The 16,444-nt window shown below is 46.6% G+C and overlaps 2 pseudogenes; both read right to left on the minus strand.

Annotated features, from left to right (window-relative positions):
* Positions 1-7,577: 7,577 nt before the first annotated feature.
* On the minus strand, positions 7,578-10,634 carry LOC124673663 (annotated as a pseudogene).
* Positions 10,635-14,301: 3,667 nt separating this feature from the next.
* Positions 14,302-15,929, minus strand: LOC124676269 (annotated as a pseudogene).
* Between the last annotated feature and the right edge of the window lie 515 nt (positions 15,930-16,444).

The raw sequence follows: 16,444 nt of genomic DNA on the forward strand, positions 1-16,444 counted from the left end.
GGAATTATCTGCAGGTTTTACCTCATTGTAAAGTAGGAGGGCTGTGCTGATCTTATGTAATAGAGTCATTGTTGTAATTCTATAGACATACCTTGGACCCGCATATGTTTCTGTTGTACCACTCTGAGCGATATAATACTAGTGTAACGGTGTTTCATTGGTGTTATATCAGACTTGCATACTACACCATGCAGTGGTATGCCGGGTCACCACATAACCCAATGGACTTATCACTTCTCTGTCCACCTATTGGGTCGAACCAATGACACTTGAACACGACGATATTGAGTTGCACGTTCGTATGATTGAATGTCAACTCGTATACACTTTGTAACCTTCCGTAGTAATCAAAGTTGTTGGCTCCTTTGGTGAAGACCCCAATATTTATCGTTTTGGGATTCGCCCGGCCCTTCTGGTGCGTCTGCGTGTGGAAGCGAAACCCATTCACATCATACTTCTCATACTTGGTCACCTCACGGCTACAACCTTGGGAAACACATTTCAACTCATCTATCATATCAACGTTTCTCTCACGGCCCTACAAGAACATTTCAAATTTGTTGTGTGCATTAGTTACATGTAATAAGAGGGACAAGCCCTATGCCGAGGGTAGCCCTCGGCGTCTTACCTGACGCCGTGAGAGGGCAGTGACGGCGCGGATGGAACATGCACCATGCTACTGCCTACGCCGAGGGCCAGGTAGACGCCGACGGCAGCCCTCGGCATAGGAACATGTACGCCGACGGTACGTAGACGCCGACGGTCGTCGTCCCGAGCTGGCCCGGCGAGGTCGTACGCCGACGGCCCCGACATTTGGCCGTCGGCGTACACTCTGGCCGTCGGCATCTGTCACCATTCCTGTAGTGCAACAAATGGAGTTCGATCAATTATCGAAGTGTACCCTTAAATAATTTTTTTTTTGAACAACCCTTAAATAAATAACCCATGTCCAAGACTCCAAGTCACATGGGTTTTTTCGAGTAAAAAAAGTTTAATGGGGATTAGCGCTAGACAGCACAAACTATATGACACTCACTTGGTGTGGCTCACATGGAGTACTCCGTGGGTAGCAGTTTTATTCTCCTCATTTCAAGTTGCAATAAATGTTATGAGAAATTTTACGTATATGCCTTTTTGGGTATAATCGAACTTTGTGATACTTTTAAAATGTTCTTTAATGATATTGCCCTTTTTTCCTTCATGGCTCTCTCACCCTCTCCCTCTCCATATGTCCTCTCCGGCGATCATCGGCGCTGAGCTCCCGTCTCACCTTCTCCTTCGGCCATGTCGACACCTTCCCGATCGCGCAGCTCATGCCAGATCGATTTCCCGGATAGAGGAGAGGGATCGGGTGGATCCATGTGTGATTCTCTAGGTGGGATGTCACCGGATTCCGCTTCTCTCTCCATCAGCGAGGAACCTTGATGGCTATCCGTCTGTGCAGAGTGTAGGAAATGGAGTTCAGATAGAGATGGGCCATGAGAGGCCTCATGGGGATAGCCCGGGTGATACAGTGCTCAGGCCGAATGGATCCAACATGGGTTAAGGTATATTCCTGATTCAAAGTTTCCCTTCTTGCCCACCTTCTTAAAACTTGTGGTCTTATTGACCGAAAATGGCTAAGGGAACCCGGGTACTTGCGACGATGAAATGTGACCAATTAGAGAGCAGCAGGTGGCTGACACCATACTATTCATCATGTATATGTCTGTATCTTCCAAGTATTGCAATGTGTCTGACAACACGTTTGGCATTAACTCCTCTCATCCTCCCCTTCGTCTCCAGTCTCCACTCTCCACCTCTTCCTCCTCCCAACCGCATCCCCCGGCCCCCTCCGCGCAAGCCCCGCCCAAGTAGCCGCGCGCCAAGCCGCCGCCGGATCAGGTGTTCGACAACCTCCTCGAGACTGGAGTGCTCGCGACGTGTGTGTGGATGGACGAGGCGAGGTCGACGGCGCTGAGCTCCTGGAGCGCTCTGGTTCATGCCGAACAGCAGCTCGAACTCCCCAGAGAAGCTCGCCGCCGACACAGCCGTGGCGCTGGCGGTGGCGGGCGACCGGGCTGCGCCGGCTGGGCCTTGTCGTCCCTCGCCGCCCCGCGCGACTCCCTCGCCGCCTCCTTGGCCCGCGCCGCTCCATCACCTGCTCCAGCCCTCGTCGCCGTCCGCAACGTCCTCACAAGCATTATCATATCAAGCCCCTGATTTCTTGAGCCTGCCGTTGCTCAACAGATTTTCAATTTCGTTCGCATCTTTCTTTCACCTTGCAGGGCGTGGGGATGGGAACTCTGCTTCAAGCCAGCGAGGAGCCGTTGGTCGTTCCTCTCCTCATGGTCTTGTCCTTTTGGGCATGTTAGCCAATTTTATGGCTGATTCCTCCTGCTCAAGGACCGCCGGCAGCAGGAACACCGGCCGCGGCTGCGCCGCTGCGGGAAGGCCAGACGACCAGTCGCGGTGATTGGATCGAGCACCGTCGGCCGCAGGCGTGGGTGCGGCCACGGGAACGCCGTGGAGTGACTCAAGGACCGCCGGCAGCGGGAACACTGGGCGCGGCCGCTGGAACGCCGGGCGACCGGTTGGGGTGATTTGCTCGAGGACCGCCGGCCGCTGGCGCTCCTCCTCCGCCCAAGCTCCAAGGCCGTGAGCTGCCCCGACCGTCGTGGTACCACACCGGTCCAAAGCCGCGAGCTGCTCCGATAGTGTTACTCCTACCCCACTCGAGTTCTCTAGCCGCCGGTGCTCCTCCGGCTGAGAGCTCCAAGGCATCAAGCTTCTTCCCCGTCGCGTTCCTTCGCGGAGCTTCTCTGTCCGCACTGCACCTCTGGCCGAGCTCCGAGGCCACGAGCTCCTCTACAGCCGTACTTCTCCTCCGCGAGCTTGTGCTGATGTTTCTCGAATCAGGAAAGATATGCATGTGTATGTTCTTCTCTGGGATCTACTATTTGACTCATTTTTTTCTAATTTGGATGTTCTGTGAAGAAATTGCGCTTGTTCTTGACTTCTTGGTGGATTCTACCACAATTATTTTCACTATCTGGATTAGTACAGATTCTCTTCATTTCTCTTTTGATTTGAGTCGTAATCTAAATGAAGCAAAATGTTCTATTTGGATTAGTACAGTGTCACATTTTCACTATCTGCACCACTAATACAAAATGTTTAATTTAAACTATGACAAAATCACATGTTTAACTATCTGCAACATTAATACAAAATGTTCAATTTAGATTATAGAAAACCATACTTTTGACAATCTACACCATTATCACTAAATGTTCAATTTAGACTAGTACAAAATCTGACTGTGTGCACCTTTTAGTGCAAAATGTTTAATTCGTTACCTTTTTTTTTCTATCTACACCATTGATAAAAAAATGTGTTCAAAATTTTGATTCACAAATGTTTAATATGTTACCTAGTTATTTTAAAACCATTCACTGCAGATTGATAGAAACAAAGTCCTACAGTGCATTGCATAATAGCCAAGAACATTTAATGTTTCTGCACCCTGCACTGAAATCACAGTTAAGGCAGCCCCGTATGCATACTTGTCACAGATGTATACACATACGTATTAGGCTGACCAACACAGATAAAGGATTCGTATAGACTGCTGGCTATATTATATGCTAATCTCGCGGCGGTAATCAACACCTGGGATGTCGACCTCGCGCATTGCCAGGTTCCGAACGTCCGGATCGTCTTATTGACCCTCTATAATTGCTGTTCTTTTTTATGTCTACTTCTGCAGTTTTTAGCATTGCAAAAAGATCTGGGATTAACTTATTCATTCTTGACATGTTATAATTAAGCTCAAACCGTTTGCAACCAGGTGGCAGCGATTGCAGCACTCAGTCAGTCATCAGTCTGGGATCTTGCATACCAGCTGATCAAGACGTTGAGTGTACACAGACATCTTAATGGCATGCTCACTTACAGAGTTGTGCTCCTACATCTTACAAGTGAATAACTTTTCAGAGATCTCATATCTTTCAGCACGAAGCTCGAGTTTTAAACATAGTTTTCAGCTCTTCAACCATTTCAAAATCCATGTGGTGTTCAAAGCGCTTTTGGAGTTCAAGCTTCAAAGATGTAAGTATGGCACACTTAATTATCGTGTAGTCATCATTGCGCGACTCAAAGACGTTCGGACCATCCTCGATCGCTGTCGAGGGATGACCTCGGCAATGTCCATAGATTATGGACATGGGTTTTGGGAAGAAGGTGGCGAGGAGAATCCGGGAGCGAGGGTGACACACGATGTACCCAGGTTCACGTCCTCTTGGTGGAGGATCTCTACGTCCTTTAGTCCCGGTTGCACCCACCAACTAGGACTAAAGGTTGGCCTCGCGCGCGCATTCTGAGTGTCGGCCGAAATACCCTTTAGTCCCGGTTGCCCACACGTCCTTATCCCGTCGAGTTCAAGTCTACCCGCCGGCTCTTCTTCCTTCCTTAAGTTCTAAAGAATGAGGTTTTGATGCCCAAATTAATGACCCGACAATTTTGTTTAGATGGCCCAAAAAACCACCTTTAGTACCGGTTGCACCCACCAACTAGGACTAAAAGTTGGCCTCGCGCGGGCATTCTGAGCGGCGGCCGAAATACCTTTAGTCCTGTTGCACCCACCAGCTTTGGCTTCCTCTTCTTCCTCCTCGTCATCTTCATCCGCATCATCCACTATGAAACCATCCTTCTCGTACTCATTTTGTCCCTCCTCTGCTAACCACCAACTCTGACTTCCTCTTCTTCCTCCTCCTCATCTTCATCCGCATCATCCACTATGATTATGGTTTAGATTAGTTATCCAAATTCAAACACTTTTCATGTTGAAAGCTTTGTCGGAATATAAAAATATGCAAAAGATATGAGTTAATGCATTTTTAATTGAAAATGGAAAAATGGTTAATAGTTTGAATAGTTAGAATAATTATTTTAGAAAACAGAAAATGGTTTTAGATTATCCAAATTCAAACACTTTTCATGTTGAAAGTTTTGATGGAATAGAAAATATGCAAAAGATACGAGTTACTGCCTTTTTAATTGAAAATGAAAAAATGGTTAATAGTTTGAATAGTTTGAATAATTATTTTAGAAAACAAAAAATGGTTTATGATTAATTATCCAAATTCAAACACTTTTCGTTGAAAGTGTTGCCGGATTCAAAAGTATGCACAAGTTATTTAAATTCATATTTAAACATTTCAAATTAATTAAAAAACAATTCTAAAACACCAACCAGACTAAGGACCCACTTTTAGTCCCGGTTGAAGCCACCAACCAGGACTAAAGGTCCCTCCACTATAAACTGCCACTTCTCCTTCTCCACGCAGATCATTGCGTGGAGAAAGAAACTGACGCCGCTAGGCTGCCCAAAATCCGTCACCGCCCTCCTCCTCCTCCTCCGCCGCCACAACCATCGCCGCCACTACACTCCTCCCCCGTCGCAGCCGCTGCCCCCCTCCTCATCCGTCGCCGACGCCCTCCTGCTCCGCCGTTCGTGCCGCACACATTTCTCGCCTCGGGACACCGCCCCGCGCGCGCCTCGGACGTCGCTGGCTGCCACCGCCGACAGCGCCGCCAACACCCGGTAAGGTTGTATCCTCCGTCGGCCGGCCTTGGTGCCTAGGCCTTTTTTTTACTTATTATCTACTTTAAAGATGGATTAAGAAATATTAGTTAGAAATTTTGTTAGAAATATTTTAGAAATATTTAGTTTGTTATAAATATTTGTTAGAAATTTATGTTAGAAACATATATGTTAGAAATATTTAGTTTTGTTAGAAATATTTTTTTAGAAATATTTAGTTTTGTTAGAAATATATGTTAGAAACATATAGTTAGAAATATTTAGTTAGAATTTTTTAGAAATATATGTTAGAAATAATTAGTTAGAAATTTTTAGAAATATATGTTAGAAATATTTAGAAATATATGTTAGAACTTTATGTTAGAAACATATAGTTAGAAATATATGTTAGAAATTTATGTTAGAATTATTTTTATAGTTAGAAATTTAATGTATGTTAGAAATTTTTGATAGGGCTAGAAATAGAAAATAGAAAATGTCGGCAACAAATAAGGAGAATGCTAAGATTTTTACATTTTGGACATAAGATGTTGTTGTTGTGTATGAAAATTTTGGACATAATGATTGTGTGATGTTGTGTATTAAATTTGGCGCGGCAACGCGGGTCGGGGAGTAATGTTTTCGGGTCGGGTGCGGCAACGCGCGCCATATAGGGACGATGGACAGTCGCGACAACGTGCGCCATATAGGCAAACATTTCGCGCGGTGTCCTTAATTCATTAGGGCTTTGTTGTATTTATAGCGCTGATATAACTTACAACTCTTGGCAGAAACTATGGACCCCGATAGAGACGAAGAACAAGAAGAGTACATGGCGCATATCATAGCCGGTGACGTATCTGAACAACTCCGGTGAGGGAACGGAGGATCTCGAGCGAAGAGACGGCTCCGGTGAGGGAACGAAGGATCTCAAGCGAAGAGACGGCTCCAGTGAGGGAATGGAGGGAGAAGATGGCGGCTCTGGTGTTGGCACCTTAGTTATTACAAAGTCCGGCGAGGCATACAAAATGTTATATTGTGATCCAAATTCATATACTAAAGGGAAGCTAACAAATCCTTCATGTACGGAAACAATATTCACAACCTTATTTTATTTCCAACAATTGTGTTGAGTTTCGTTCATATATATTGATCCCATTCTTTACATTAGATCGGACATCTACGGGACAAACTCCTAACAAAGGATCCCGTACAAGAAATTCAAACGAATTGGCGGGATTCTTACTTACGGAAGCCATAGATGCAAAAGGATAATACCATCGGAAATATGTATTACATAGGGATCCTAAGTAATACCATCGATTATGTGGATACTTATATTGTATATGCATTAGTGTATTCATGACAATGTCTATATTCATGACGGTGTTGTGTAATGCTTTTTTGATTGATGCATGTAATACTGTCGATTGGAATAAAAAACATAAAACCCTAAACCTCTGCCGCTGGCAGAGAAACGATCCTTTTTTCTGCCGCGACAGAGAAACGGGCATTCCGACACGTGGAGGACTTTAGTCCAGTTTGGTAACACCAACTGGGACTAAAGCCTCTCCACCCCGAGCACCCAAGCGTAGTCACATGGATGCCCTTTATTTCCGGTTCGCAACACAACCCGAACTAGGGGGAGGGCCCCTTACCAACCGGGACTAAACGCCGATTTTCTACTAGTGACTGTCTCCAAAAATCATCACTTCAAAAGGGTAGATGCGTTGTGATGCAGATCCACTACGACACCGTTAGCTCTCACTTCATCTGCTGTAATAATCTTTATTTAATTATTCAAATTCAAATTCAGTAAGAGTACATTATATAGTTCTACAAATAAATCACATATATTGTAATAATACATATAATGTTCAAGAAAAATTACATGACTTATGACTACACTTAGGCAATATCACCTTAATTATTACTTAGGATAATTTCATAATACCTAGCCAGGTATAAAATAGTACTGAACATTTATTCTTAGAATAATGTTATAAAATATTCATTAGATCCTCGTAAGCACATCATACATAGCTGCACGTGGCTTGCACAAAGCCTCAAATGGCACAGCCTTATGGATAACAAATTCTTCTCCTCCTTCTGTCATGTCCACCTCCACAGAGTCTATCAGGTCCCAAGGTCCCAGTAGAAGCATTGTATAAGTGCCCCAAGAACAAGTCCTATCGTCCGTAAAGCCATTGCCTCTCCTGGACACTTCCTCCTCCCCATTCCAAATGGTATCATGAATAGACCTTCAGCCTTGCCATCCTCAAACCTCTCCGGCCTGAACTCCATGGGATCCTCCCACATGTTCGGGTCCCTATGGATAGCATATACATTAACGATCAGTATGGTTCCACTCGGAATTGTGTGGCCACCAATCTTACAGTCAGCGTAAGACTGATGCGGCAGTAGTAGCGGGGCGGCAGGGTAGTGACGGAGCCACGGAGGGTCTCCCTAATGATACATTGGAGATAGGTTAGGCGGGACAGGTCCTCAGCGGAAACCAGGCGGGAGGTCCCAACACATCGGTCGATCTCGGCATGCGCCTTTTTTAAGGCCGCTGCGTGGTTTAGCAGGAGCGACATAGCCCATTCTATGTCAGCCAAGATGGTGTCCGTTCCAGCACTAAATAAACTCTGTAGAAACAATAATAGAAGAAAAAAAGAAATGTTAGCATGATTGTTTTGTTTGTGATTCGTTATATAGGGGAAACCTCAGATCCAGCAAGTTGGGGTTTAAACTTTGAACGGACAAGAGCAGTACGAAGTTGGCTTTCGGCATGACGTAATTAAAATGGAAGAACTCACCGTGCACAGGCCCCTGATCATTGTATCGGTATAGACATCTGGCTCTTTCTTCTGCAGAGTGAACATCACGGCAATCATGCTTTTGTCACCATCTTCACTGCCGCCATCGTCTAGCTTCCGCCGCTCTGCGTCGATCAGCCTCTGCAGGAACGCGTCCCTTTTAGTCACCGCAGCCCGGAGCTTGTTCTTTATATGCCGGAGACGTCGAGCCACCGCATTAGTGGCAGGTACTCCCACAGGTTGGCCAGGCCGACATGCGGGTTGATGTCGTCCATCACCTTCCTGAACTCCTGGGCATCAACGGACACGTCCGTGTCGGCGACCGCTTCTGAACGAGTTGCCTTGGTGTTTGCGATAGTCTCCATGAGTACGCTGAGAGAGAGCTCGAAGAGCCTCTGCTTCAGCTGGATGCGCGGCGATGCCGTCGCCGATCTATACAACCGCCGCACCATGGCGTGCACTTCACCGGAGATGACGCCCTGAGTCCTGACATGCAGCTGACACGGTGCGTCGAGAGGAGCTGCACGGCCGCGACGCGGCGGAGGGTTCGCCAGTGCGGGCCATAGCTGCACGTGGCAAGCATTGAGAAGTCCATGGACAGGAATTGCCACGAGGGGAGCCTCGGGCGGTTGGCGAAGGTCACGTCCAGTTCCGTGAAGCACCTACGTGGCGCACGCCGGTGAGGATACCACCACAGCGTTGCAGGAGCCGAGCTGCAACGAGAACACAGGCCCGTGGCGGGCTGCGAGGCGGCATAGCACGGCGTGGAACGGCTTTTTCACGAGGTGGATATGGCCGACGAACGGGATGGTCGGAGGGCTCGAAGTGGTGGATCAGGAGGATGAAGGCGAATGAAAGGATGGCAAGACAAGAAATGTTGGGTACAGCAGCTTTGTTGTAAAATTTATGGAAGATAAGAAATGCATCTTGTTTTTAACGAAAATTCCCTAACAATTCTGCTGAAGTGATCTTTTGTATGTATCGACTAATGGATGATTGGAATTTTCTTCAGAAAGAAAAGGTTCAAAAGCTCGTGCGACGAGTGTCTGAACGGATTTGGAGCATTGCAAGCGAGATGTTTTGCAGAAGGCATGGGTGGACACCTATGATAAAAAGGATATGTAACGGTTGAATCGCTTCATCCAGAAAAATTGGATCCTTTATGTCTAGAGACTTGCATGTCATTGTGCTTGGTTTTTTTTGTTCAAAAAGTTGGTTGGTCTGTAGAGATGGTCCTGGAGGTTTTAGTGATCTTATTAGATGGTTTCTTTTAGTTTGTGTGGCTGAGCCTGGAGGGCTTAAAAGGGCTCATTTTCTTTTCACTGCTGTAATACTGACTCCAATTTCTTAACTGAAATTGGGGGCCATGTGGCCCCTACAATTAAAAAAAATGAAAGGATGAAAATGTAAGAAATATGCATGTCTATATTTTGAGAATGCATCGCAACATGGGAAGGATGTATATAGGGTGCACCAAGTTTTGAGGACAAATAATTCCTTTTTTTTCGAGATTGATCTTAACTTATTTTTCGAGATCTAGGACAAATAATTTGATATTAGCAAGTGCTAATCAAGAACTACTCCAATGTCAGCCCTCCAGGGGAACCTGAGGTCGACTTTTGTGAGGCGTATCTTAGTATCTACGTTGAGGAGATGACGCCGGCAAGATCCTCGACTCGCGCGGGCGGCGCGGAGGTGGAGGATAAGCTACATAACCTGATCCTCGACTCTCTGACCACCAATGTGAAGAAGGACAAGCTGCAGATGATGGGTGGTCACGCCGCATGTCTACGTTGGTTGGGCCCATCGGGCAGTGACTGAGATAAGTAAAAAGTTCTTATTACTATTGATTGACTAAAAGGATCATCTTTATAAAGATGATTAGTCGAGTTAACCTAAAACTACTATAACCAGGGTTACTTGCAATCGCGCGGCCTTCTACGGCAAGGGTTACTTGCAGTCGTGCGGCCTACTGGCCGCCGGCGTGATCTGAGGGGTGCGCCATTGTCAGAGCGCTACCGAGCAGCGACCACCTTACGCCGCGCGCGTCGGCGGTGTTCGATGGTCTCGGCCAGATAAGAGTCGCATTAGACTCTCTGCGCCACCGCCATCGCCTCCCTGGCCGCCACCTCCGCTGCCTTCACGCGCGCCAGCTCCTCCGCCACCGCCACGCGCGCATGCTCCTCCACTGCCTCTACGCGCGCCACCTCCTCCTCCGCCACCGCCGCCAAGTCGTTGTGGTAACGGGCCATGTCCCTCGCCGCTGCCTCCACCGTCACTATGGTTTCAAACTCCAACAAATGGACGTAAAGAGTGCTTTCTTAATGGTCCTTTGCATGAGGAAGTGTATGTGAAGCAACCCCCGGAGTTCGAAGACCCCCATTTCCCGGACCATGTCTTCAAGCTTAATAAGGCTCTATATGGTCTCAAACAAGCTCCTAGAGCTTGGTATGAGCACCTAAGGGAATTGCTCGAAGACCGTGGTTTCGAAGTGGGGAAAATTGATCCCACTCTTCTTACAAAGAAAGTCAATGGGGAGCTCTTCATATGCCAACTCTATGTAGACGACATCATATTTGGCTCAACTAACACAAAGTTTAATGATGAGTTTGCCAAGTTTATGACTAATAGGTTCGAGATGTCAATGATGGGGGGACTCAAGTACTTCCTTGGATTCGAGATCAAGCAAATGCGTCAAGGCACCTTCATCAATCAAGCAAAGTACGTTCAAGACATGCTCAAGTGCTTGGATTTGAAGGGGGCCAACGGTATAGGAACCCCAATGCACTTAAAGTGTCAACTCACCCTCGACGAGACCGGCAAGACGGTGGACCCCAAGCTCTACCGTTCGATGATAGGTTCGCTTCTTTACCTTTGTGCTTCTCGTCCGGACATCATGTTAAGTGTTGGTATGTGCGCACGGTTTTAAGCGAGTCCGAAGGAACGCCATATCATGGCGGTGAAGAGGATCTTTCGATATTTAGTTGATACCCCAAATTTCGGACTATGGTATCCAAGGGACACAGACTTCTCATTGGTTGGCTTCACCGATTCGGATTGGGCGGGAGACAAGGTTGATAGGAAGTCTACATCCGGCGCTTGTCACTTCCTTGGGAGATCTTTGGTGTGTTGGTACTCGAAGAAGCAAAATTGTGTCTCCGTCTCTACCACAGAAGCTGAGTATGTTGCCGCGGCGAGTAGTTGTGCTCAAATCATATGGCTGAGGCAAACCATGCGGGATTATGGACTTGAGTATAGTAAGTTCCCTCTTTTGTATGATAACGAGAGCGCCATCAAGATCGCCTACAATCTAGTACTCTATGGCAAGACGAAGCACATTGAGATAAGGAATCACTTCATCCAGGATCACATTACTCGAGGAGATATTGTCCTATCCTTCATTGGCACCAAGGAGCAATTGGCGGACATCATCGCAAAGCCCTTGGATGAGAAGCGTTTCATTGAGTTGAGGCATGAGCTAAATATCATAGATCCGTCGAACTTCGCTTGACCGTCGTGCGCACATACCACTCTTTAGCTAATGTCTTGATGGAAAGCACGCATGAACATAAGGGGAGTGCGGTTTAAACTTATGGAGCTATCCCTCCCTCATAATGCATAAAGAAATCCAAAACATACTCCATTATTTGTCAAATAAGTGACTAATGAGGTTCATGTTGAGTCTTAGTTGTGAGTCCTAGATACATCTACGCGACCTTACGCTATTATACTCTTACACGGTGACCTTGGCCGCCAACCTCCTCCTTGAGGAGTTTTTGGTTCTATTTGGTTCTTTTTGACTTTTCTTTGATCTTCTTTTGTGTTCTTTCCCATTTGCTTTTGGTTTTTCATTTCTCCATGTTCTTTATGGGAGATTCACCCAAGCTTGGCTTTTCATGTTGATTCTTGCAAGCTTGGTTGAGTAGTACCTTAACAGTTTCACCATCTAATCCTAAGCCAATACCCACCTCTTGAGCCATTTCCGTCTAAAAGCACAAGCCTACACTAAAATCTGGGTTTCCTGAGCTTTAGTGACCGGTACTACCGGTGGTCGGGCCGGTACTACCATCCCTGTGCAGTGTCCTGACAACTGTCAGGATTTTGCCCAGGAGCGGTACTACCGCCCGAGGTACCGGTTAAGTACCGGAAAGCGATACTACCGCTCTAGCGACCGGTACTACCGCTTCCGGCTTTGACTTAAGGTACCGGGTGGGGACGGATCTATCCAATCCATCACTTTCCCCCACCCACCTCAAGTCAAAGGCGGCGCCCAAACTCAGGAGACTCGAGGAGACCGGCCCCGATCTCCTCCTTCGGCCATCCCCGATCAAATCTCCTCTGGGGAGAAGCTTCCCCGCCTCCTTCCTCACCATGGCCTCCGGTATGAACTCGAACCTCTCTCTCTAGGGTTTGTTGGATTCCCTAGATGCATAGGTTAGGGTTTGTTGGAGTTCTTGGTGGAGAATCATCCTAGAAAGCTTTTCCATGTAGAGAGATACTAGCTAGCAACACTAGGTGAAATTTGTGCCTCAATGCTATGAATCACAACCTAGATCTAGTGGTGCTGTGCTCGAGCGGTACTACTAGGCTAGGTTGCGGTACTACCGTCCTGTGCAGTTTCACTTTTGTTGCTTGTTAGTATCCTTTTGCACTACAATTCTGAGACTTGTGCACTTAACCCCTATTCCCCAAAGCCATGACAGATTACGACTTCTAGTTTAGCACACATTTTTTTGGCATAACAATGAGATAAAAATGCTGCAATCGCTCTCTCTCCTATGTTTGGTAGACTTGTTGAAGACCATGCTCCACCTTGCAACTATGATATCAATGGCCACCACTATACCATATGATACAACCTAGCCGATGATGTCTATCTAAGATGGTCGATATTTTTTTAAGACAATCACTACAACACGACATACGGTCTGTGGTGGCTTTGAACTCCGATGCCCGCTCGCAATCACCCTGCTAGTAAGTCAAAGAAGCCATTAGGGATAACTGTGATGGAGAAAGCATAAACCTGAGGCTTCCTCGTCATATCGTGATAAGCCGCATGTTCTCGTGCGTGGCGCAATTTTTTTTTAACTTCTCACTGTATGAATGGATGACGCTAACATTTACTACCGTGGTATGGATACGCGTGGCGCAAATCATTTCCCGTAATTATGTTCCCATTAGCCCCGTTGAATACTTAATTATAATTAGGGGTAACAAATATTACAATCAAATCACAATTTCATTTCATTTAAAATGTAAAATTCTATTATTTGGATACAATGCTAAAGAAATGAAAATCAAATAAATGAAAGTGTAATCCTATGCCCAAAAAGAAAGATGGATAAATCTGGCACATGGCAAAAATCCTACGTTTCTCCACTTATCCTAAGACATGTTTCCCAAAACCTAGTTGACTAGGGACTATTAGAAAATTGTCACACATTATATAGTTCCACAAACAAATCACATATTTTAGTATACATATAATGTTCAAGAAGTTACATACCTTATGATTACACTAAGGAAATATCACCTTAATTATGTGATTGCCTCTAGGCTTATTTCCAACAAAATGCACTATGTTGTTCAATGATCTGCATAACATCCACTCACCGGAGCCCATCATGGATTTAGTTTCTTTTATAGAACTCGCACGAGACATTAGTATAGTCATGGATATAGTTATCTCTAAACTTTGCAAATACACGGAAGATATATTGTGAGTATTAATGAAAACACCGATTCATGCATTATTAAATAAATTAAATAACTTGTTAAAAACTTACAACATATTATAGAGAGAGGAATGCAGGCACATGTTTGTTACTTAGGATAATTTCACATTACCTAGCCAGATATAAAATAGTACTGAACAATTATTTATTTGTCCTTCTTAGAATAATGTTATAAAAATAATCATTAGAGCCTCATAAGCACATCATACATAGCTGCGTGTGGCTTGCACAAAGCCTCAAATGGCACGGCCTTATGGATAACAAATTCTTCTCCTCCTTCTGTCATGTCCACCTCCACAGAGTCTACCAGAGCATTGTATAAGTGCCCCAAGAACAAGTCCTATCGTCCGTAAAGCCATTGCCTCTCCGGGACACTTCCTCCTCCCCATTCCAAATGGTATCATGAATAGACCTTCAGCCTTGCCATCCTCAAACCTCTCCGGCCTGAACTCCATGGGATCCTCCCACATGTTCGGGTCCCTAAGGATGGCATATACATTAACGATCAGCATGGTTCCACTCGGAATTGTGTGGCCACCAATCTTACAGTCAGCGTAAGACTGATGCGGCAGCAGTAGCGGGGCGGCAGGTTAAAGACGGAGGGTCTCCCTAATGATAAATTGGAGGTAAGTGAGGCGGGACAGGTCCTCAGCGGAAACCAGGCGGGAGGTCCCAACACATCGGTCGATCTCGACATGCGCCTTTTTTAAGGCCGCTGGGTGGTTTAGCAGGAGCGACATAGCTCTATGTCAGCCAAGATGGTGTCCGTTCCAGCACTAAATAAACTCTGTAGAAACAAATAATAGAAGAAAAAAAAAAGAAATGTTAGCATGATTGTTTTGTTTGTGATTTGTTATATAGGGGAAACCTCAGATCCAGCAAGTTGGGGTTTAAACTTTAAACGGACAAGAGCAGTACGAAGTTGGGTTTCGGCATGACGTAATTAAAATGGAAGAACTCACCGTGCACAGGCCCCTGATCATTGTATCGGTATAGACATCTGGCTCTTTCTTCTGCAGAGTGAACATCACGGCAATCATGTTTTTGTCACCATCTTCACTGCCGCCATCGTCTAGCTTCCGCCGCTCCGCGTCGATCAGCCTCTGCAGGAACGCGTCCCTTCTAGTCACCGCAGCCCGGAGCTTGTTCTTTATGCCGGAGACGTCGAGCCACCGCATTAGTGGCAGGTACTCCCACAGGTTGGCCAGGCCGACATGCGGGTTGATATCGTCCATCACCTTCCTGAACTCCTGGGCCTCAATGGACATGTCCGTGTCGGCGTCCGCTTCTGAACGAGTTGCCTTGGTGTTTGCGATATTCTCCATGAGTACGCTGAGGGAGAGCTCGAAGAGCCTCTGCTTCAGCTGGATGCGCGGAGATGCCGTGGCCGATCGATCTATACAACCGCCGCACCATGGCGTGCACCTCACCGGATTCGCCAGTGCGGGCCATAGCTGCACGTGGCAAGCATTGAGAAGTCCATGGACAGGAATTGCCACGAGGGGAGCCTCGGGCGGTTGGCGAAGGTCACGTCCAGTTCCGTGAAGCACTCCCTGGCGCACGCCGGTGAGGACACCACCACAGCGTTGCAGGAGCCAAGCCGCAACGAGAACATGGGCCCGTGGCGCGCTGCGAGGCGGCATAGCACGGCGTGGAACGGCTTCTTCACGAGATGGGTATCGCCGACGAACGGGATGGCCGGAGGGCTCGGCGGACGCACCTTGTTCTGCTTCCTGCCGAGGAAGTGGTAGATCAGGATTCAGGAGGATGAAGGCCGGTGAATGACAGGATGGCAATGCAAGAATTATCCATGGCTATATTTTGAGAATGCATCGCAACATGGGAAGGATGTATATAGGGTGCACCAAGTTTTGAGGACAAATAATTCTTTGTTTTTCGAGATCTTAACTTATTTTCCGAGATCGAGGACAAATAAATCGATATTAGCAAGTGCTAATTAAGAACTACTCCAAAGTCAGCCTCCAGGGAACCTGAGACCGACTTTTGTGAAAGGTATCTTAGTATCTACGTTGAGGAGATGACGCCGGCAAGATCCTCGACTCGCGCGGGCGGCGCGGAGGTGGAGGAGGATAAGCTGCAGAACCTGATCCTCGACTCTGTGATCGCCAAGGTGAAGAAGGACAAGCTGCAGATGATGGGTACATAAATGTTTTCTACGCAACCTATTGAGGCGTCCTCCTCCGTATGCATTGACATCCCGATGGCGCGGCCGGTGGCCTAAAGGCATCTCCAACGGCCCGGCGGGACGCGAAGCGACCGCACGGTCAAAAAAAATAGGGCTGCATTCTGAACAAAGTGACGTAGAG

Source organism: Lolium rigidum, chromosome 7 (genome assembly GCF_022539505.1).
Source record: "Lolium rigidum isolate FL_2022 chromosome 7, APGP_CSIRO_Lrig_0.1, whole genome shotgun sequence".
NCBI lineage: Eukaryota > Viridiplantae > Streptophyta > Magnoliopsida > Poales > Poaceae > Lolium > Lolium rigidum.